Source organism: Rhinopithecus roxellana, chromosome 17, assembly GCF_007565055.1.
Source record: "Rhinopithecus roxellana isolate Shanxi Qingling chromosome 17, ASM756505v1, whole genome shotgun sequence".
Classification (NCBI taxonomy): domain Eukaryota; kingdom Metazoa; phylum Chordata; class Mammalia; order Primates; family Cercopithecidae; genus Rhinopithecus; species Rhinopithecus roxellana.
In genome coordinates this window covers 79,799,107-79,821,195 of record NC_044565.1, presented here as the reverse complement: position 1 = coordinate 79,821,195, position 22,089 = coordinate 79,799,107, and the positions used below count along the sequence as shown (strand labels likewise).

Sequence of the window (22,089 nt, the reverse complement as noted above, 5' to 3'; positions counted from 1 at the left end):
AGGGAAACAATGCTGGGTCTCTTATCTTCATGGACTGTTTGGCTTGTCAAACTTCTAACATCACTTCAGCCGAGTTTCGTATTTGACTTCCAACCTCATGGCCATTTGACCTGCCAACTATTATTTTTCTTTGAGGCTTTTAACACCCCACCCAAGTATTTTGCTTTCCAGATTGTGTCCGTTTCCTTTTCACTTCACCTTAAAGTCAGCCTGGGTTTACAACATCGGCTTAAGGTGCACCCTCTAGGGTTTCAGACAGACCTAGAGGACCGTGACGACTGAAGCTAGATACCTCTCGGCAAAGCCAACGTGCCCGGAAGGTTCTCCGCGTTGTGCCAGGATTTCCATCCAACCTGAGTCTCAGGGCAGAGACCAGGCCCCGAGCATCCGACTCCCCAGGGTCCCAGCCCCCTCCCCAGGCTAATCGTGCGGGCTGGGACCTCCCAGCCGGAAAAAACCGCCCTTTCCTGTCGCCTACTCCTTCCCCAGGCCGATGACTCGCGGAGGACGAAGAGACGGAGGCCGATTAAGAAAATTAGCATTCATTAACCCGGTTCACGCTCGTGCCCCGGCGAAGGGGAGGAGTGCGCCAGGCGGCGGCGCTGGCTGTGGCCGGCTGACCGGCGGGCGCAGGTGCCACCACGGGCGGAATTTTACGCTCCCGGGCCGGCAGCTGCGCCACTTGCGCCTCGTCGCGCGTCTGGGGCAGCCGCCACCAGCTTGCTTCAGCTTTAGGCAAATCCTTTTGAAAGACCCTGAGGGAGAGGAAACGCCTCCCTCTGGACAGGAGAACCTGTAGCGTCTGCTGTTCGTCGCTTGTCCCGTTGCTCAGCCCTGAGCTCCGGCATCTCCAGGGCGCGAAGTCCACTCTCCGGGTTTTGGCTGCAGCTCCAAGGGGGAACGAGCTGGAAACTGACAGAACGCGACCCTCCCCCTCCGCGCCCACCAGAGCACGGGCTGCGAGGGACCTGGGGAGCTGCGGCCTGACCGGGGAGGCGCGCTCAGGTGGCCTCGCTTCCCTGCCGGTCACCGCCCGCCACGCCGGAACTTCGCACAGCTAGGTCGGCCTGTTGGGATCCGGAGAGGTGGGCGCACGAGGTTTAGTGCGGGAGTCCGGGGTGCGGGCGGAGTCCTATTGTCCCCGTGCACCCGGGCGGCAGCACCTCCGGGTCCCTCTTTAAAACGAGCGTCCGGCGACCTTTCTTTGTGCTTAGGGAGTCGAAAGCGGCATCTTCTCCGAGGGAAGTCGCCTACTGGGGGGTAGCGCTGGAGAGGTAACAATGGGCGCCCGTTGTCCTCCGAGGGTCCAACGGTGACCCCCCCCCCGCGCGTGCGCCCGGCTGCCGGTTGGCCCCGGGCCAGGGCACAGGTACAGCGGCCGGGAGGGTCGGCCCCGGGGCCCGCGCCCTCCGCCCCGCCCCAGTTCGTCCCCGTGCCGCCGGCCCCGCCCCGCCCCGCGCCGCCCCGCCCTCCGCAGGTTCAGTCCTCGCGTCCGGCAGCCCAGCTCTCAGTTGCGCGCACCTTCTCTCGCGGCCGAGGGGCCGCAGCGCGGGGTTAGCCCGGAGACCTGGCCACCGGCCTGGGGCGCCTTCACGCTCTCTCGAAGCGGATAATGCGGTGAGCAGGCACCGCGCCGGCCGACTTGGCTGGATCTGCGCACGCCGGCCGGGGCTGCGTGCGCCCTCGGGAGGCCCGGGGCAGCGGCTGGGATTCTCAGCGGCGGCCGGTGAGTCGGGGCAATCCAGGGTTCCTTCCTCTCTACCTTTCTGTGAGTCTGTCCCGCCCGCGCCGTGGCCGCTTCCGGCGTGCGCTGGTGTTAGGCTGGGAAACCAGCAGGGAGCCGGGATACCGAGGGCATCGCTTTCACATCTGGTGTCCAACGGACCGAAGGGGACATAAAGCAAGCCAGGAGTGGGGCGGGCGGCATGACCGGGACTCAGAGCTCCACCATTTGTGCCCACCACTTTTCAGGGTGGGGCTGCGGGGCCACATTGCACCCTCCGAGCTATTGACAGAGCCATTCTGGTTGCGTATAGCATTTTTCCCTGAGAACAAGCCGCACTTGGCTACCGCGCCCCTCGCGTCGTGGATTGGTACCAGGGCCGCACATGGGTGCATCGCACAGCTCTGCCGTGGCATCGCCTGCCCGGTGCCCTCCTCTTTCTTAATGGAGGACATTGTTAGTGGGGCGCCAACCTGGAAATCTGGTTATTGACTTTTTTTGTTTTTTGACGGTTGAACAGCTGAAACGTTTACAAGATTTTTTGTTTTTAGTTTTCCTCCCTTTCTCCTTGAAACTAAGTGGCTTGACACAGACAAGTATCAGACATGTGAGGACGAGTGGATCTGGCCAATCGTTTTTTCGTTATGAATTATTATACTCTATTCCCCTCCGACTTTGGGAGGCATGTGTTTCATCTTATAAATAGAAAGTAGCATATTTTTTGGCAGGATCTCCTTTATACTGTGCAGTCTAGGAGAGGTCAGTTTAAAAATAAATATGCACTTGAATGTTACATTACCGAGAGCCAGGCTGTGGCTGGGACAAGCTGCGTGGACAGCAGCATCAAAGCCGGGAGCGCAGCTGTGTTGAAAGGAGTAAAAGCCCCAGAGTGCAGCCCAGGCTGACAGTCAAGTAATCACATTTTGTTAAAAAAAAAAAAAAAAAAAAAAAAAAGTGAGCGAATTAAAATGAGGAATGTCAGGAGGGTATTGCAACATGAATCTTTCCAGCCCTGGCGTCTTTAGAGGAGTGGGCTGCTGGTGTGTGCTGAGGGCATAGGGGGGCTCTAGGGAGGGAACTGATGAATGCGTTAGGGAGACAAAGATTCCGTCCCCATCTCCCAGATCTTAGTTCTCAAAATATCCAAGAGTTTCTGGGGAGTACTCTCGTTTAAAAAGAATAAAAATCAGGAGAGCAGCAGATGTCTGTATTTTAATAGCAAAGCCAGTCTTAGGGACTTTCTCTTAACATCACAGGGAGAAAAAAGACTCGCCAGGAACCAGGGATGATGCCCCAAAGGTATCCCTAAGAGAATTGAAACGACTCCTGTAATGTTCTAACATACACAAGAGCTTTCATCTTAAAACCAGGAAAAATGTACCTTCTCTTCTTTTCTGGACAGTTCCAGAAGTCTATTCTTTCATACCCCCTACAATTTGTGTGAGTTCTTATTGGTAGTTAATAAGCTACACAGGTAGGTGTGTGATGCATACCCTTTTCAGAATAGATTTAGACACTCAGAAATAAGTTGGAGTAGTTGTGAATTATTTAGCATTTTCATGTATCATGAAATACATGATAAAGGCCGTTTATATAGTCAAGGAATGGTGGAAAGTTCTTCATAAAGTCTCCCAAATAATGTGGGTTTCCCAGTGGGCCTCACCCATTGAATAAGACAGCATCAGCTTCTGGGTTCACAGATAAGAACTTTAGAGGAGAAATTTGGAAGCATTTCTGGATCCATGGCAGTTTCTGTTTTCCAGTGGTATCATCTGCTAGAGATTTACATGATGAAGTCTATGATTAGAACGTGGTGCTGAGGCTGTGGCAGCAGCTACAGGCTTGAAATAAGATGAGCTCCTCTTTCCCTCAATCTGAGCAGTGAAATTGTTTCGCGTATCTCTATGGAACAAGTAAAAGCAGCTAGAGTAATACGTGTTGCACACTTTTTGCTTGTTATTGTACATTTAAGTGTGGTGCAAGATGAGTAATGCAAAGCCGTAACAATGATTGCAGAAGGGCTCACATGAGTTCATTTGGCCTGTCTGCACTCCAGCCTTTCCTTTAGTGTGGTGTTTTGTTTTATGTCCAACATGCTCACGAAAGCTGTGCTTTTTTACATATAAAGTTCCTGGTATTCAACAGTGTTGGGGATAAAATTGCTTTAACCTGTATCACCCAAAGATTTTTTTTTTTTAACCAGGCCATAGATTTTTCACAAATTCTTTGCCCATTAACTGTAACATTTATCCAGTGGGTGAAATATAATTCATAACCTAAAAACCTCCAGGAAGACTGCTCTGATTGTATTATTATTATTAAGATTCTTGCTTTCAGTCTGATTTTATCTAGGCCTCATTTCAGTATATCCATATCCAGTCTCATTTCTTACTAACCAGAATCCTGTGAACCTGTTTTTCTTTTTATTGATTGAATGAGCAGTCTATTTTTAAATGCAGTATGTTTGCTAGAGAACAAGGATAGCCATTTGAAAGTACTAGATTCAGCCAGCCACAAAATCTTGTGTGCCTTACCAAGCCACAGAAGACCAAGAATTTTCCTAATATATTGCGTTGTTCATTACTTTGGATGTTAAAAGCACTTCCTAAGTGGAGCCTGTCCTATGTGTCAAGCACTCTTCTCAGCCTTTTGATTATCTTATTTGTTTCTAGCAATCATCTTATGAAAGAACCGTTCGTATCCCCATTTTGCTGGTGTAGAGACTGAGGACAGACCGGTTGTATAACTTACCCAAAGTTGTAACAATAAGAAAAACCTAAACATTCATGTGCAGTTTAACAGCACAATATGTGCAGGCATGAGTGGCTAATCCTAGGTGAAAGTCAGCAGCTCTTTGGGTTAAGGGGATGGGAAAAAAAAAAAAAAAAAAAAAAAAAAAACACAACTTTGAACTTCTGAAGCCTCCGAGTCGGGCTGCCTGGGCACATGTCCTAGTTCTGGCGCTTAACACCTTGTGACTTTGGGCAAGTTACCTCGCCTTTACCTCAGTTTATCCTTTGTAAAATGGGGATAATATTATTTCCCTGAGGATTAAAGGAGTCAAAAAAGATTATGTACTCAGAACAGTGCCTGGCCCAGAGTAGCCACAATAAAAGGTTGAGGTTTCAATGTTGCTTTTGTTTTTTTCCTAGGTACTTAATACTGGTTCTGTCATGTAATATTCATAACTATTCTTTGAGAGAGACAGTACAGTGGTCCCCTCTTATCCGTGGTTTTTCTTTCTGGGGTTTCAGTTACCCATAGTCAACCATGGTCTGAAACTAGGTGAATACGGGACATTTTAAGAGAGAGAAAGAGACCATATCCATATAATTTTTATTACATTGTTATAATTGTTCTATTGTTAATCTCTTACTGTCCTACTTTACAAATTAAACTTTATCACAGGTATGTATGTATGAAAAAAAAAAACATAGTATATATGGGGTTCAGTATTGTCCAAGGTTCAGACACCCACTGGGGGTCTTGGAACATATCCTTTAAGGATAAGGCAGACTATATTGCTCTTCTTTTCCAGATGAGAACACAGGCTCAGAAAGGTTTAGTAATGTGGCCAAGGTCACACAGCTAAATAGCAGAAGCAGGGTTTGAACTCAGGTCTTTTTGACCTTATGCTAAATACCATACCCCCACCAACAGGGAGGAGGGGCAGAGAAGTTGTTAAATCTGATTTTTGTTATGACTTTCGGCGTCTGTCAAGGAAATAATTTCGTATCACCCTGTATCTCACAGTTGAAGATGACAGCAGTTGTCAGCCTTGGGGAACAATATGTAAATTATTTTATTATTAAAGATGATTCAATCCCACATATATGGCATGAAAGTGGATCTAGCATGAACACTGCTAGGGTTAACATAAGTAGTTTGTGCCATAAACGAAGAGATTTACTAGGTGAAAATGTGGGAGTCTATGGTGAGAAAGCAAGCCAAGACACAGCCAGGGACAAGGACTTCTGGGGGCTGGGGATGAAGTGAAGCTCTAGCGTAGACCGTGTGCTTGCTTCAAAATTCTGGAGAGCCAGGGGTTGCAGAGTCCAGTAACCACTTCTGGACAATCCCTTCCTTGAAGGCAGGAACCACACTACCTTGACCTTCAGTCCCGGCACTCAGTGGGCGTTTTAGTCCATGTTTGTTGATGTTGCTGCAAGAACTCAGCCGAAGAGGAGCTACAGGTAAGGTGAACAGAAAGGCACTGGGCTCTGTCCATGGCAGAAGTCAAGCCCTGTTACAGCTCGGCATATGCCGTGGGGCCCTGCTAGATAAGAAACACAGAACAAGGAAACCTTTGAAACCTAGAGGGGTGCCCCGGAAAACCCAGAGGGCCTGCCTTGGCCTCCACTGCTTTGATGCCCTGGGTTTGTGATTAGCTGTGGGGATCAGCTCCAGAGACTTCTCAGACTGCAACAGGGTTCTGGAAAGGACAGCCCGAAGTCACTCAGGTAGCCTCAAAGCCAAGGGTTACAGCCTTGGAGCTGTCCAATTCCATTTGAAATCTTCTCCTGTCCCCAACCCCTTAAAGGCTACAAAACAAAACAATACCCCACAAACCAGAATAAGTAGCCCTGTAGTTCTAAAGCAATAGTCAGGTACATTTCTTTCCTTAAAAAAAAAAAAAAAAAGCTTTCATTGGCCTCGATATACTTCAGTGCCAAGTTTCATCAGAGTCACATGATGATGGACTGAATTTGACAATACCTCTGGTAGAAAAGCAGTTTTCAAATTTTAACCATACAGTTTTATAATACAAAGCATGATATTAATATTTAAAAGATTACTATTTCTAAATAGCCAAGTAAACTGTGTGAAAGCTGGTGAGTTCCAAATTAGTCCTTACTACTTGCCTAAGTGATGAATTAAAAGAATTCTAGAATCCCAAATTTAAAACTTTTTTAAAAGGATTTTCAGTGGATTGGGTTTTATTTCCATATTGGATAAAATTATTAGCCGCCTAGCCTTCGGCCCTTTGGTAAGCCATGTTGCAGAGGTCACACACCTGCAATTAGATAACAGGGTACTGCCTAAAGTGTACCTCGAGCCATGAATGGCATAAAAGTATTCTGTGGGACCCCAGTTTGATGAAGGTCCCTTTCTGCAGGACTTTTCAGAATATTTAAAAAGCCAGTGTATACAGTGGATCTCCACAGGGAGGTAGTGTCCAGAGTTTCTCAAATAGTTTTGCCCACTGAGCAGCTGCGGGACTAGCCTGGCAGGAAACACACTCTGGGAAATGCAGGACAGAAGCTACATAACCGCAGTATGCCCTACAGAGCCGAAACAACCCAGGGACATTTTAGTTAGAGAACCACAGGCGTTACAGAAAGAGAGCCATGAGGATGTACCAGGAGATCCTGGTGAACACTGATAAAACTAATGGAGAATTAAGTGAGGGCAATCAAAAGGGGTGTGTGTGTGTGTGTGTGTGTGTGTGTGTAGGAATAGAGATTTAAAAAAATACAGATTCTGGTCTTAGCTCTGACCCAAATTGTATAGCCTTGACCTCTTGGGGTTTTCTTGTTCTCATCCCTAAAACATGGCATTTGGCAGGAGATGATCTCAGATAATCTCTGACTCTAGAATCAGTGAGCCAGGATCAGTGGCACCTATTAGCATAGCTATCTTGCTACTAATAATGTAAGACTCTGGATTGAAAAGCAGACCCATGCAGATCTCTGACAGAGCAGCCTGAGCAAGCGTGGAAGGCAGGGAACTTCAAAGTCAGGCCTCTATTTAGACAGCTTCCACATTTGGGAATCCGTCATGTTCTGGTGACAACCTGAAGGTCCTATTTGTAGACACATCATGCCAATGATAGATCGTTGTCATGAGTTTAGTTGAAAAAGAACTTTTCTGTCCAAATACATCATAATCATTTAGGCTACATATATTTTTTAAAATAAGCAGAGGCATTTTTGGTGAAATGTGGCTTTGCCATTCAGAATGTGTTTGATTTCTCAACCTTTGTATTTATTTTTTTAAACTTTTGTTTTGCCAAGGGTCAGTTCAGACTTAAAACATTGATTTTAACACAGTGGGAGATGAGGCTCTAAGCCTTTGGCTGACTGGCTGGTTAGTCACAAAACAAATCCTTCCCCTTCTTTGGGCAGGCTCCATCCCATCACCTGTGAAAAAAAAAATGGCAGAGTGGGAAGGATGGGGATGGGACGGGAGGCCAGAGAAGTGTGTAGATGTTCTCTAGGCCCTCTCCTGGCCCTAAATTGTGATTCTGTTCCTCTTTTTTCTTCTATCACAGGCATTTCCGTAGTGTCTTGTACCTTCTCCTATTGTAACACTTATTACATTTAGATTATCACATATATATATAAAGGGGAGTTTATTAAGGAGTGTTGGCTCACATGATCATAAGGTAAAATCCCATAATAGGTCCAACTTTTAGGTATGGGGCTACATGTGCAGGTTTGTTATATAGCTAAATTCATGTCACAGGGTTTTGATGTAGAGATTATTTCATCACCCAGGTACTAAGCACAGTACCTGATCATTATTCTTTCTGATCCTCTCTCTCCTCCCGCTCTTCTCCCGCCAGTAGGCCCCAGTGTCTGTCGTTCCCCTCTTTGTGTCCATTTGTTCAAATTTAGCTCCCGCTTACAAGTGAGCATGTGCGGTATTTGGTTTTCTGCTCCTGTGTCAGTTTGCTAAGGATAATGGCCTCCAACTCCATCCATGTTCCTGATTGACACAAGTGGCTGCCTAACTGGACTACTGGCTCCTCCAGGGTAGGGACTGAATCTCATTTATCTTGTCATTCATCTTTTCTGCAATAGTGGAATGTGGGCTTAATGACAAAGTGGGCAGTATAGCCCTTGCTATACTACCTGATTCTTTCTGCAGCGTATCTCTTTAAGTTGTTGGCAGGTCAGAAATCTTTGTCACTTACCTTGCTGTGTTAGTCAGGGTTCTCTAGAGGGACAGGACTAATAGGGTAGATGTATATATCAAGGGGAGTTTATTAAGGAGTGTTGACTCATGTGATCATAAGGTGAAATCCCATAACAGGCTGTCTGTAAGCTGAGGAGCAAGGAAGTTAGTCCGAGTCCCAAAACCTCAAAAGTAGGGAAGCCAACAGTGCAGCCTTCAGTGTGTGACCAAAGGCCTGAATGCCTCCTGGCAACCAACCACTGGTGTAAGTCCAAGAGCCAAAAACTGAAGAACTTGGAGTCTGATGTGTGAGGACAGGAAGCATCCAGCATGGGAGAAAGATGAAGGCCAGAAGACTCAGCAAGTCTAGTCCTTCCACGTTCCTCTGCCTGCTTTTATCCTAGCCACGCTGGCAGCTGATTAGATGGTGCCCACCCAGGTTGACGATGGGTCTGTGTCTCCCAGTTCACTGACTCAAATGTTAATCTCCTTTGGCAACACCCTCACAGACACACCCAGGATCAATACTTCCCATCCTTCCATCTAGTTGATGCTCAGTATTAACCATCACACTAGTTTATTTTTAAGTCCTGCTGTAGTGAAGTTACTCCTTCCCAGGCTACAAAACATTCAAATGCAAGGGGAATCATCCCCAGTCATTTGGTTGTGGTGATAGAGGTCATCTGAGGGCCCTGTGGAAGTAGGTCAAGTCCCTGCTAGAACCTTCTCAATATCTCATCGGAGACATTGGCAACTCCCACCAATGCTTTCTCATGCCCTGGGAGTGACTGAGGCAACTTGGCACCCATGTGTCCACTTAGAGCACAGAGTAAGGGTCCTTGTGTTTCCTAGTGCTGCATAGACCTCTCGCCAGCCATTAATGAATGAATAAACGTGAGCCATTTATTTATTTGTTATATTAGCGTCAGTCTCTCCACAGTGGAGTGCATCATTGCTGCAGCCTTACAATCTAGAATAGTGCCTGGCACGTAGTAGGCCCTCCGTGGATGTTTGTTGTTGAATACATGAGGGACCAGCCAGGGGCTGGGGAGGCACGTAGAAGGCTTTTTTTTTTTTTTTTTTTTTTTTGAGACGGAGTCTCGTTCTATCACCCACGCTGGAGGGCAGTGGCACGATCTCGGCTCACTTCAAACTCTGCCTCCCAGGTTCACGCCATTCTCCTGCCTCAGTCTCCTGAGTAGCTGAGACTACAGGCGCCCGCCACCACACCCGGCTAATTTTTTGTATTTTTTTTAGTAGAGACGGGGTTTCACCATGTTAGCCAGGATGGTCTCGATCTCATGACCTCGTGATCCGCCCACCTCAGCCTCCCTAGGTGCTGGAATTACAGGTGTGAGCCACCGCGTCTAACTGAAGGGCTTTCTAAAGCTGGCTTCTCATGGGTTGAACCAGCAAGAGGCATGTGGCTCACTCTATGCATGTCACAGCACCAACTGGAGCCTGTTTTCTTGCTCTCAGATAGCTTCAGAATGAAATGTCTTCCAAAAGAGTGTTGATTTTTGGCCTTCTATTAAGTTGAGCAAAAGTTTATGCTGGTGATGGGGCTTTGTTTTGTATTCGCTGTGGGCTCACCTGGGAATGGTGGTGCTTTACTTGCCAGCCTGGGAGAGCGAGCTTCAGAGAGATGTCTCTCAGGGCGGTGCAGGGAGTAAAGCAGGGACTTCTTTCAAATTCCGTTCCTTTCTCAGAGTGGGGAATTAAACTGTTGGACCCAGAACATTTAGGAGTTTTTCACACTATATTTAAAACAATCAGTTGAGGCAGCCAGATCCCAAGGTCTAAGAGGAGTAAGGTTAGAAGGAATCCTCACCATGAGCTTCCAGCTCATCGTCTTCCTTATGCAGCTGTAGCTTTTTGGAGTAATTAATAATAAACATTACCCCTTCCATTGATTTGGGCTCATTGCCTGCCAGGTGCTTTGCCAAGCACTTTATGCTCATTGTCACCTAAGAAGACTCCCACCATTGCTGTTTGCACTTCATAGATGGGGAAACTGAAGCTCCCAAAGGGAGTCAGTAGCATGGCTCAGACCCTTAATTGAATACCAGGAAGGATGGGAAAGGATGATGAAAATTGTATTCGCTGGTAAAAAGTATTTTGATTTTAAGGGTAGTCTTACTTTCATTAAAAATATTACTTTTTTTTTTCTTTTTTGGAAACTTCCTAGAAGCTAGATGTTTCTGCAAATAGAATGACAGAGCCCTACCATTTGACAGATGGAAGGGACCTTATCTCAGCCCCAGTCTCATTCTGACATGATAAAACCAAGGCCTTAATTGTTTAAGTGACACAGAGTATGAATCTTCCTCCTAGGCCCAGCTCTACTTTTTTTTAGGCCAAGGAAAAGAAAATCTTAAGCCTGAAATATAAGCAGATAATAACATAATTTCTTTGGTTAGAAAGGAGAGCGATTGGCCCTACTTATCAGCTATTTAGGAAAATAACAATATGCCCTTTTGTTTTTTCTCTTCTCTCACACATCACCAATTCCGGTGGGGTCTATCCAGAGACCTTCAGATGGCTATGAGTTTTTCAGCCACCTCCTCGTGCTGTCAGCTCCCAGTAGCCTTGCCATCCAGTTTATAAGCACCAGCAGCCAGAGCCTGCCCCATTCTGCGCAAATGGAATTATTGAATTAATTTTAACCCAAAGCAGGACTTTCTATTTATCATCATTCAGTTCATTCCTGTGGACTTCATCCAGCCCCAGCTCTTGGTCCAGGTAATTCTGGACCCCAGTTAGCCATCGGCACATTGAGGCTCCCTCTGGGTCTCCAGTTTAGATTGGTAAGTGCATCTTCTGTGTCTTCCATGTCACTTGCCCTATCAATAAGATCCCTTTAAGACTTGGCTAAGATTGGCAGATTACAAGTAATCGACCCTTCTAGCAACTATGTCATGTGTATAAGCAAGTGAGGTGCCAGTGAACTTTTTATCAGTGCCGGCTGAGCATATATCTCTTAAGTGTTCAAAACCTAGACCTTTACTGAAGATAGATGTGATAGTAGTCACCAAGTAATTGTCTCTTCCTTTTGGAAAATCAAATCATTTGCCTGTGTGTGTGTATATATACACTCACACTATATATATATATACACACACACACACTGTATACACACACTATATATAATATACATAAATACATACTACTCCCTATAGTTTTTTAAAAGGTTTTCATAAATGGTTTCATGATCAAAAGGAGACAAGTGATTTCAGGACCTTAGGCTCTCCTTACTCATCAGGCCTGGCAATCTGGACTCCCATATGGTATGAAGTCCCTTCCAATGATTACTGCTCCACTCTGGCCTTCCATTTCCCTTTGACAGTGTTAGTTGTGCCCACTCCCTAACCCTACACCCTCCAGATCCCATCACTTCCAGGTCTTGTCACTTTGAGGTTCATTCCATTTACTTTTCTATTTTTTTTTTTTTTAACCTTAAGGTAGAGGCAAAATAGAAGTTGAATAAATCAGAGAAGGTAATATTCCCCCCGTTGGTCTCAGCTTCCTTTAAAAAGTAAAACCAAATGAACTTAAAATGAACTTTAAATGGAAGTAAAAGGATTTTCCTCTTAAAATCATCCATAAAGTAAAGTAAGTAGGTCACCAGAGAATTTAGGAGAAAAAAGTGTTAGATTGTTTGTATTTATTTATGTCTTAAGGTCAGGGGCTACTATAAGAGATCCCAAGTTGGTATTAAAACACCGCTTTTATCTGACCTGTATAGTAGTAGTTGTAATTTTCCCAACTCAGGGACGTCTCATTTGTTCCCAAGGCTGGAATAGCCCCAACTGGAGATAACCAATGCATGTAGATGTGAATGAGAAGATAGCCCCAGCCCTATGTCCCATGGACAGGGGAATTAACCTCTCATCAAGCTGGTGGTAGGAATCCCTTCCAATTGTGGAGACTGTCTACAGGATCAATAGGAACCATTTTATTAATGAGTGATACAGGCGAAATTTAAGGAGAAAATAGAAGTGTTTATTTTGGCAATTCGAATAGTTTCCCCTCCACCCTGTATTTCAGTAGACAGTCTGGTTTCTCATTTGGGGAAAAGATACTGCCTTGTGTTTACATAGCACTGTAGATTTTCACACTCAGCTCTGACAACCTGTGGTTATTATAAAGTTTGGGATGATTATCTCCATTTTACATGAAGGTAACTGGTACCCAGTGTATCAGGGCTTCTGCGTCTTACAGGACTGGCTCATAGTTTTGGCCCAGCTCTTTCCCCTCTAAGGCCAGGAACAGCAGTGAGTTAGCTGTTTGCTTGGCCCATACAATCGGTGTTTCATTTGGTTTGGTTTGGCAAATGTTTTGATAGGTTTATTTTTCCCCACGTATCTGATCTGTGCCAGTTACATATTGATCTTCCAAACAACCCTTTCCTGTAGACTGTCCATTATAGTTTCTTGAAGCTCCCTTGTACATTTTAGGCCAAATGAGCCAAGTTCTCCCTTAACACATCTCATTTTGAAACAAGAAAAGAGCAAGTTCATTGTTGCTCCAGGGCCTCTTTCCTTAAGTTTGATTTAAGTAGAATCAGTGAGTTTGAATTCAGGGGACTGTATTGTCTAATTTTCCTTGAGTCTTACCTAAGACACTGTTTGCACATTGCAGTCAGGGATAGGAGTCGTATCACTTTCAAACAGCATGTCCACAAATATTTGCCTTAAAAATCTATATTTTTTATCTGTATATTTGCCAAAGATCTGTATGGTCCTGTAGAATTACTCTGGCTTGCACTGATACACTGTTAAACTATTACCCTGTATGGATAGAGGAAGGTTAAAATGGCTTACAGATGGAAAAATGAAAGATAGCCTTTGCCACACGAAAAGGAGACAGTTTCTTGTTACATGTTTGTTTTCTTCTGTAAGAATCATAGATTCCATCTTGCATTTTCAGCAGAGGGGGCAGGGTTGAAGAGGAAGAGGCACAGCAATGGTTTTCAAGCTTTCTCATTTATTTATCCATTCAACTTTTCAGTATCTGCTATGAACAAGATCTCCGTTCTCTCTCCCAGATTATAGCCTGGTTGGGGAAGAGTTAAATAAGTAGTGATAACAATCCAGTGTGATAGTTTCTAGGTTTGAGGTGTACACAGGATGCCATGGGGAACTGGCAGGAGATTCAGCTGCAAGTGTAGCAGGCCCTCCAGATTGCGGAGGTGGGCTTCACAAGCTATTTTATCTTATCTCCAGGCTGTAGGGGCAGGCCTGCCCTTAAAACCCTTGAAAGGGTTTTAAAGCAGAGAGTGATAAGGTTACATGAGGATTCTAGGTACCTCACTCTGGTGTAGACTGGAAGATAAGGTGGAGGGACCAGGGAGGCAGGGAGGTAGGTAAAGGGCAAATGTCCTTGTGCAGCAGAAAGATCATGGGGGCCAGGAATAAGGCTGATGGAGCAGGGATGATGAATGAGGAGAGACAGTCCAGACAGACTGATAGAACTATAGGACTTGATGTAGCGAGGGAGGCGGGGAGAAGGGATGATAGCTAGGTTTTGGAATTGAGTGACTTCTGCCATTTACCAGGAAAGCATAGTGGGGGAAGCAGATGCCTGGGACAGGCAGGGGGAAGAAAAATGGCAAATCCCATCTGGGACAAGGTTTATGACTATCTGAGGGAAGCAAAGTAGAGAGGTCTGGAATATAAGGGAAAGAAAAGGCCAATGCTTCTCAAACTCTCTGGGAAGGGCCACTGTCTTTTTGTTTCCATTTCCAATTCATTGTACAGTACTGCTGTGCACAAGGAATATGGAGCTTGGGCCACACACAACCCCCATGTAAGCTCAACAGCATACAGCTCCCAAACTTGTCAATAGCCTGTTCAGTAAGAAAAAATCTATTGGTCACATGTTTGATGTTATGGCAATGTCAAAAAGATCTTGCTTTCAGCTTCTGTATTTATCTCATCATGGACTGCATGAACCCACTTTGAGTAGCACTGGTCTGGACTTAAGTAGATGCATGTGGGTTGAAGGTACTGATTTGGAAGTTATCCGTAGAGGTGGTATGTGATTGCCAGGGGAATTGTTGAGGAGCGGGGGATGGGCAGCAGCCATCCAACCCTATGAAAATGCCAACATTTAAGACGGGTTCAAACTTCTCCTGTAAGGGCTCAGTTAATATTTTGGGCTTTGAGAGCCACATACAGTCTCTGTCACAGACTACTCAACTCTGACCTGATAGAGCAAAAAAAGCACCTTTACTGGGATTTCTCAACTTCAGCACTACTGAGATTTGAGGCCAGATAATTCTTTGCTTTGGGGAGTTGTCCTGTGCACTGTAGGAAGTTGAGCAGCATTCCTGGCTTCTACCCACTAGATGCCAGGAGCACACCACTCCCAGTCATGAAAATCAGCAATATTCCCAGACATTGCCAAATATTGCGTAGGGAACAAAAATCACCCTCAGTTGAGAACCCCACTGAGCTGTAGACAGTACATAAATGAATAGGCATAGGTGTGTTCTAATAAAACTTTATCTATAAAAACAGGCAGGGGGCCAGATTTGGCCTACCTGTAGCTTGTAGACCCTTGACTTAAGGGATGGTCAGAAAGAAAACTAGAAGAGCTTATTCAGTAAAATTTGAGGGCCTTCTGTGTCCCCAGCTCAAGAGGAGGCTCTGTAAGTGACTCAGCATAAAGAGGAGGGGAGTTTTCTCAACAGTAGCACTCATTTATAGCCCTTTTGCTTACCTTATTCTTTTTGAGCTCACCACCCACCTGGAAATAGCAGGCATTAAAACCACAAAACAGGAAAACAACAAATCACGTAATACAAGCCCTCCACAACCCCTAAGAAACCCCCTAAGCAAAGCAGTAGCAAGGCTGGATTACGTGAGGTGCATTGGAGTAGACTTCCTCCAGGAAGGAAACGAGTCTGGAGCAGGTCTCAGAGGATGTTGTGAATAGAGGCTGATGGTAAGAAGGTGGGAGAGCTTTCCATGTAGGGAACACAAGGTTCTTAGTTTCAGGTTAGGAGGGAAATGCAGTGTCAGTTAGGAAGCTCCGGAGCTATTGTCCCAGTGAAAGCTGTGATTGTTCACTGTTGCATGCAATGGGCTTCCTCTGGGAAAAGAATGAACAGCACTTAACACGATTTTCTAAGAACAGGATGTTTTTCTCCTCGAGGATCAGGGGGTCTTTGTTACTTTACAATTCTAATCTTTATTTATTTATTATACTTTAAGTTCTAGGGTACAGGTACACAATGTGTAGGTTTGTTACATGTGCCATGTTGGTGTGCTGCACCCATTAACTCGGTATACACCCAAAGAATTCTAATTTTTTGACGTTTACCACAAAGTCACATCCCTTTTGAGATTCTTTTTGACAAGAGCAAAAATACTGAAAAGTCCTAGTGAGTTCGAGATGGAGGGACTGTGTCTAGGACCCTTTCTACTCATTCTTGGCTTCTGACATGGTCAGGTTATCATCTCCACCTCTCTTCAGTGTTGCGCTCTTGGTGTGTCATTTCCTCTTGGTGCTGTCAGACAGACTTAAGATACATAGTCTTCAGGTTGGCAGTCCTCGAGTTATCAAATCAGCAGTGGCTACAGAATGCAGCTGTGGCTGGAATCCTAGCTCCTCTGGGTGATTGACCAGAGACACAGGCTTCATCTAACACTGCTTCCTAAGAGGTATGTGCTGAGCATTACATGCCTGTCTGGCCCACAGAAAGCACTCATGCTAGCTATTACTCTTTACAGGTGTAAATTCTTTAGAGAACAAAGCCTTTCAGATTTGTCAGTTTCCAGAGAGCCTCTGTAGACATGCTCTAGGGTTTGGCCCCCGGGAGCAAGTCAACCTGGCTCTCATGATGGAAAGTCTAGCAGGGATTATGGATTTAACACTTGTGAATTTAAAGTTTCCTGTGGGCCATGTGTTGTGGCAGGCAAAAAGATGAATAAGCTCATCCTCACAGAAGAGCTTTCAGCCTATTTAGAGGGAACTCATTCAGCAAATATATTTGTACTAACATGTATACAAATAACACAAGGATGTTGGCAGTGGAAGTAGGTTGAGAGTAGAATGACGACCCCCAGATTCCACATATAGCCAGTGCTGGTATCATACAGAAAAGCCATGTTTCAGCCCATCCAAGGAACATGGATTATTGTAGACAGCCCTAGCAGGGTGACAGAATAGCATGGAAGTCCTGTATTTGTCCCTTTACCCCATCAGAGAACTAGAATATTCAAGGGGCCTAAACTTGAGAATGTGGCATAAAGGCAAATGGCTAGGAACTTTGCTCTCCAAGGTAGTATGGGTCAGATGACCATAATCTGAATTTCTGGACATTGTCAGCTTATTATTTGGGATCATTTGAAATTACCATTACCAGAACTGGAGTACTGCATCGAATAATTGCTGACTTAAATATTATTTTGTGAGCAACTTAATCACGTTCCTTGCTTTTGAGCAGAGATTAGAATGAATATCCTGGCAGAATATTGCTGAAAACTTCAGTCAAGTTCTTTTCCTGTATTGATATTGTCCTTGCAGCATCACAGACCAAGTCAGATCCATTAGTTACAGAAGCACGTGAGCAGTTCGCAGCAATGGCCTTATCAGAGATTCACATGTGTGAAACTAGAGTGCCTGCCTGGGTGCTTCTGACCAGCCCTGGTGCCATGCAAAACGCATCCTGATAAATGAAGCAGGCATGAGAGGACTTGCCCTCCTCCTGCCTTGTTGTAACTGCCAGAGATCAATGTCCACGTTGAGTCTTCCCCAGTAACTCATTTTTATAGGAAAAAAAGGCCCTAATGGCCTCTGTTCAAAAGTGCAGACTTGGTACTATGTGAGGTGGACCTTCTGTCTTCCAATTTTGCTTCTAAAAGATCTTTCAAATTAGATCCCATAAAAGTGAGACGTGTACACAAATTAGCACTGAGCCTCACATATGGTATTTGTGGGTCTGTATATAATCAGGGTTGTAAAAGAACAATGAATTCAAGCTGTAGCTGAATCACAAACGAAAAGTCCCTTTAAAATCATGGAGGGTGAGATGTATCAGACTTTAAATGGGTCTGTAAAATACCACCTGCTCATTCTGGCTAAGTTCATTTGCATAACAGAGCTCAGAAGCTGGGGAGCCAGCTACGAGTTTCATAGTCTGAAGCTTAGAGCTATGTCCTCAGTTTAGATGATATGGGGAGAGGGTAAGAATCTAAAAATAGAAAAGGCATCTTCTTATCTTCTCAAATGGGTGGAGTTAAACAGACTGAAAATATGAAAAACATCCCCTTCAGGATGCTGGTTACTGGGTGCTTCTGGTTACACTGATTTTCGCCTTAGAAATTAAACATTGAACTTAAATGAAAATCTAACACTATGGGGTTTTTTCCCCCTTTGATTTTAAAATTATTCGGAGAAGCACTCCTACAGAGGTTTCTGAAAGGATTGATGTGAGCGCCCATGCTGTAGAAATATTTTAGTGTTTCTGATCCCAAAGATTGGCTGGTCATTTCTAAATTAGTAAGAAGACTGCCATGTTCAAACAGAAAGCCTTTTCAAGGGAAAGTCTGTGTGCGTTTTTCTATGGGAAAGTGACTTGGGACCATAAGGAAATTGGCAGTGATCATGTTCCCATATAGGAAACTCAGAGTAAATGGGAACGTGAACACCTCCCTTCACGCACTGTTGGGGAGGTGCAGGGTATCCGCCCTCGCCTCTGTGAGAGCCTCATCCCATGGCCATACTTGCTGTCCCCTCCCCACCACAGCCCATTCCATCTTTTGAGAAACCTGAGTTGTTACTTAGAGGAGCCAAAATCTGTTCCCTTGTAGTTTCTGCTTAGCTCTAGGGCCTCGCAGAACAAGTTAATTTCTTTTTCATTACAATTAAATGAATCCTTCAGATCCTTTAAGATTAGTTTTCTATGAGTTTTCTTTAAGCTGCTCTATTCCTTCCATCTCTTCTCACGTGTCCCAACCGAGCTCCTTCACTTCCTCCCATTTGTCCTGCTCTGAACATGCGGGGACATGTTCCAGGTAGCCTTTATCCCTTCTAAATGTGGAGCCCAGGGTCATGTTCTGGGCGCTTGGCACAGTGGAATTATCTTCTGGTTGGTAGCAGAGAGACATAGCCCACAGATGGTTGGGGGTAGGGAAGTGGCGGAGGGTACTTGGCCGAGTCGTCATCCTCCCCTAGGACTCTTGGTTCCAACATGCAGGAGGAGTCACTGGATACTCCGGCATGGGGCTCAGATGGTGCAGTGGTGCCGTGGCTGGCTGCATCGATGCGACTGTGCTGAGGCAAAGCGAAAAGTGATCAGAAGCTGGAATGTCCTTGAAGGATGTGACAACCAAGCCAGAAAGGGGAAGTCGGATGCAGGCTCACTTCCTGCAAGGAGGAGAAAAGAACAGAGCCTCAGGTCCCTGGGGACAGTAGCACCCCTCACCCCACCTGCCCCTGTTTTTATACGTGTGTGTTTTAAATTAACACTGCAACCTGTTTTGCAGGATGCAAATTTTTTTTATTCTTTCTCTCCACTAAGAATCTAAAAACAATTAGTAGGCAAACCAAACATTCCTTTAAAATAAATGGAATTTTTAAAATATCCCAACCCCTTTGTTCTTTTCAGAGTCCTGTAAGTTGCCAGTGCGTCAACTCTTAAGTAACTTAGGAACTGATTTTTCTGTCATTTTTTATAACCCCTTGATTTTCTCCTCCTCCTGGCTGCTGCCCTGTTTTGGTATTTTCAGCATCATTCTGTTTGCCAAAAGGATGGTAAGAAATGAAGCAAAACACCGCTTCAGTTTTTCTCTTAACTGAATTATTTATTACTGCTGTGATTATTTCTATTATTATCACTGTCATTTACACTTCAGTCAGTCACAAGAAACTAGCTCTCTTCCTTATCAAAACCATGGCCATAGCTTCCTCTCAGGTCCTTTTGTGTATTGAAACCCTTGCATTTCTCAGAAAACCTGTAAGGGAGCATGTCCGTTCTCAGCAGCATTGTGCCCACCTGTCTGCTTGCCACATGTTCTGACCTGCCACATGACTGACTGGCAAGCTGAACACTTGTTGGCAAATCTTTTCTTCTAGTGCCCCAGGAACTAGAGCATTTTTTAAAGGAATCTAATTTCTGAGATGAATATTATATCCAACATCATCTACGAAGGGAAAAAGCAAACCATGATCCAAGAACTAGGAGAACGTTTGTGGAACTAGAAAGAAACCAGGAATAATTGTGGAAAGTTCAAATTTCAGGGTCAAGGTTTTTGAGGAAGGGCTACCTATAAGAACCTTTCTGTCTGTCTTTTAAGATTTAGGTAAGAGAGTGGGTGTAGAGAAATGCAAGAAAACGAGAGAGTCAGGCGTGGTGAGGCTCATCTGTAATCCTAGCTACTCGGAAGGCTGAGGCAGGAGGATCACTTGAGGCCAGGAGTTCAAGACCAGCCTGGGCAACATGGCAAGACCTTGTTCTTAAAAAAATTTTTTTTAATTAGCTGGGAATGGTGTTGTGCACCTGTAGTCTCAGCTACTTAGGATGCTGGGGCAGGAGGATAGCTTGAGCCCAGGGGTTCGGCACTGCAGTGAGCTGTGATTGTGCCACTGTACTCCAGCCTGGATGACCAAGTGACTTGACCCTTGGTTGCAGGAAAGGGGTTCAAGACGAGGACAGACAGACACAAGTGAGTGCGCCCAGCACCCTCAGATGGCTCAGTACCCACAGGTTAATGCTGGTGTTAGAGTTTTAACTGAGACAGACAGCTAAAATTCTCTCATCTGGGTTGTGGAACACCCAGGAGGACCCGCTCCCTAGTTGTAGTCTGGTAATTCTCTTCCAGCCTGTAAGCCCTTCCTGTTTAGCTCTTCCTTTTCTCTTTTCCCAACATCCCTTCCTCCAAGCAGGTCCGTCCTTCTGGGCAGAAGGCAAAGCCCTGGGGTTCCCCTGACTCATGCTGACTGTTCTGATGTGTTGGTCATTCACCAGCTGTCTCCTGGAACCCAGGTGTCTTCTTAAAATGATGAGGAGGGAGGCCGGGCATGGTGGCTCACACTTGTAATCCCAGCACTTTGGGAGGCTGAGGTGGGTGGATCACAAGGTCAGGAGATCGAGATCATCCTGGCTAACACAGTGAAACCCTGTCTCTACTAAAAGATACAAAAAATTAGCTGGGCGTGGTGGCGGGTGCCTGTAGTCCCAGCTACTCGGGAGGCTGAGGCGGGAGAATGGCGTGAACCTGGGACGCAGAGCTTGCAGTGAGCCAAGATTGCATCACTGCACTCCAGACTAGGCGATAGAGCGAGAATCCGTCTCAAAAAAGAGAAAAAAAGGAGGAGGGATAGGATTTCACGTCATGGCATTTAGGCCCATTCCATCATCAAAGGTTATCTGTGTGTCACTAGTCACCCTTGCATAAGAAGCTGTCCTCATGGGCCCAGGCGATTCCACCTGCCTGCACTTCCCTTCTCGCTCATGCCCTGACCTGCAGCTTCTCCTGCATCCTCTCCCACCTGTTGGATTTTCTCACTTTCCCTTCCGACTACAAATGTTTCTCTTCTGAGATCTCGTCCCTTTTACAAAGTACTGATCCGTGCTGCCTCTTTGGTGAAAGCCTGTTCACAGAAGGAAAAAGTGATCTGTTCCATAGCCAAGCTCAGGGGAGACATGGCTCAGGCCTTTTGTGAAGTCTTCATATGCCCACACACTGCCATTGCAGACACTGCTTTTGGACACATTTTCGTGATGTTTGTGTTATGATCAGTAACTCATAGTAGGCTTTTCAGGACCTAACAGCTATGTATAAAATTGGCTCTCCAAGAAAGCCTAATCTGAGCCCTGCATACACATTTGTGATTTTTAAAAAAATAGCCAATTCATTCACATGATTTGAAAATCCAAAATCATAAAAGGATAGTGAAAAATTTCTTTGCCACCCTGTTCCCCCCTCCATCTACTTCCCCTCTCTGTGGGCAGTCACTATTATTGTGTGTTTCCAGAAATACTTTATAGATAAGCCAGTACAAATATAAATACACGCATTTGCTCCTCCTTTTTTTTTCCTTTGATGATGTACATCTTTGAGCTCTTCTCGGATGAGCACATTAAGCGCTTCTTCATTCTTTGTTAGATCTGAATAGTATTCATTTGTATGGATGCACTTAATTGAACCAGTCCTCTATAGGTGGACAATTAGGTTGTTTCCAACTCTTGACTGTTATAAACTGTGCTGGTTTGAACAGCCTTGTTATTTCTTACATATGAAATAAGTTGAGTTGAGTAAATCCCTGTAAGTGCCGTCTGAGGTCAGAGGGCATATGATTTGCAGTTTTGATAGATATTGCCCCACTGCCTCTACTGAGTTTGGACCTGTTCGTACTTCAACTGTCAGTGTATGCAGGGCCTGTTTCCCATCCTCATCAGCCCAGCACATTGCCACACATTTGTGTTTTAAACAGGCTTTGGAATGCACCCCTTTCATAAT

The 22,089-nt window shown here is 45.2% G+C and overlaps 1 protein-coding gene and 1 long non-coding RNA gene across 4 annotated transcripts in view; one reads left to right on the top strand and one right to left on the bottom strand.

Moving 5' to 3' along the window:
* The first annotated feature begins 276 nt into the window (after positions 1 to 276).
* Positions 277 to 22,089, top strand: part of CDC42EP3 (CDC42 effector protein 3) — a 30,573-nt gene continuing 8,760 nt past the window's right edge. The window contains exon 1 of one of the 3 annotated variants that reach the window (XM_010387052.2): positions 277 to 1,061. The gene's annotated coding sequence lies outside the window, so the exon portion shown is untranslated. Of the gene's footprint in view, positions 1,727 to 22,089 lie in introns of all 3 variants that reach the window. The other 2 variants (XM_010387044.2, XM_010387035.2) reach the window with 2 other exon arrangements.
* Positions 12,626 to 22,089, bottom strand: part of LOC115894219 — a 36,609-nt gene continuing 27,145 nt past the window's right edge. Inside the window, exon 3 of the long non-coding RNA XR_004054246.1 lies at positions 12,626 to 18,994. This is a non-coding gene — a long non-coding RNA (uncharacterized LOC115894219). The remainder of the gene's footprint in view (positions 18,995 to 22,089) is intronic.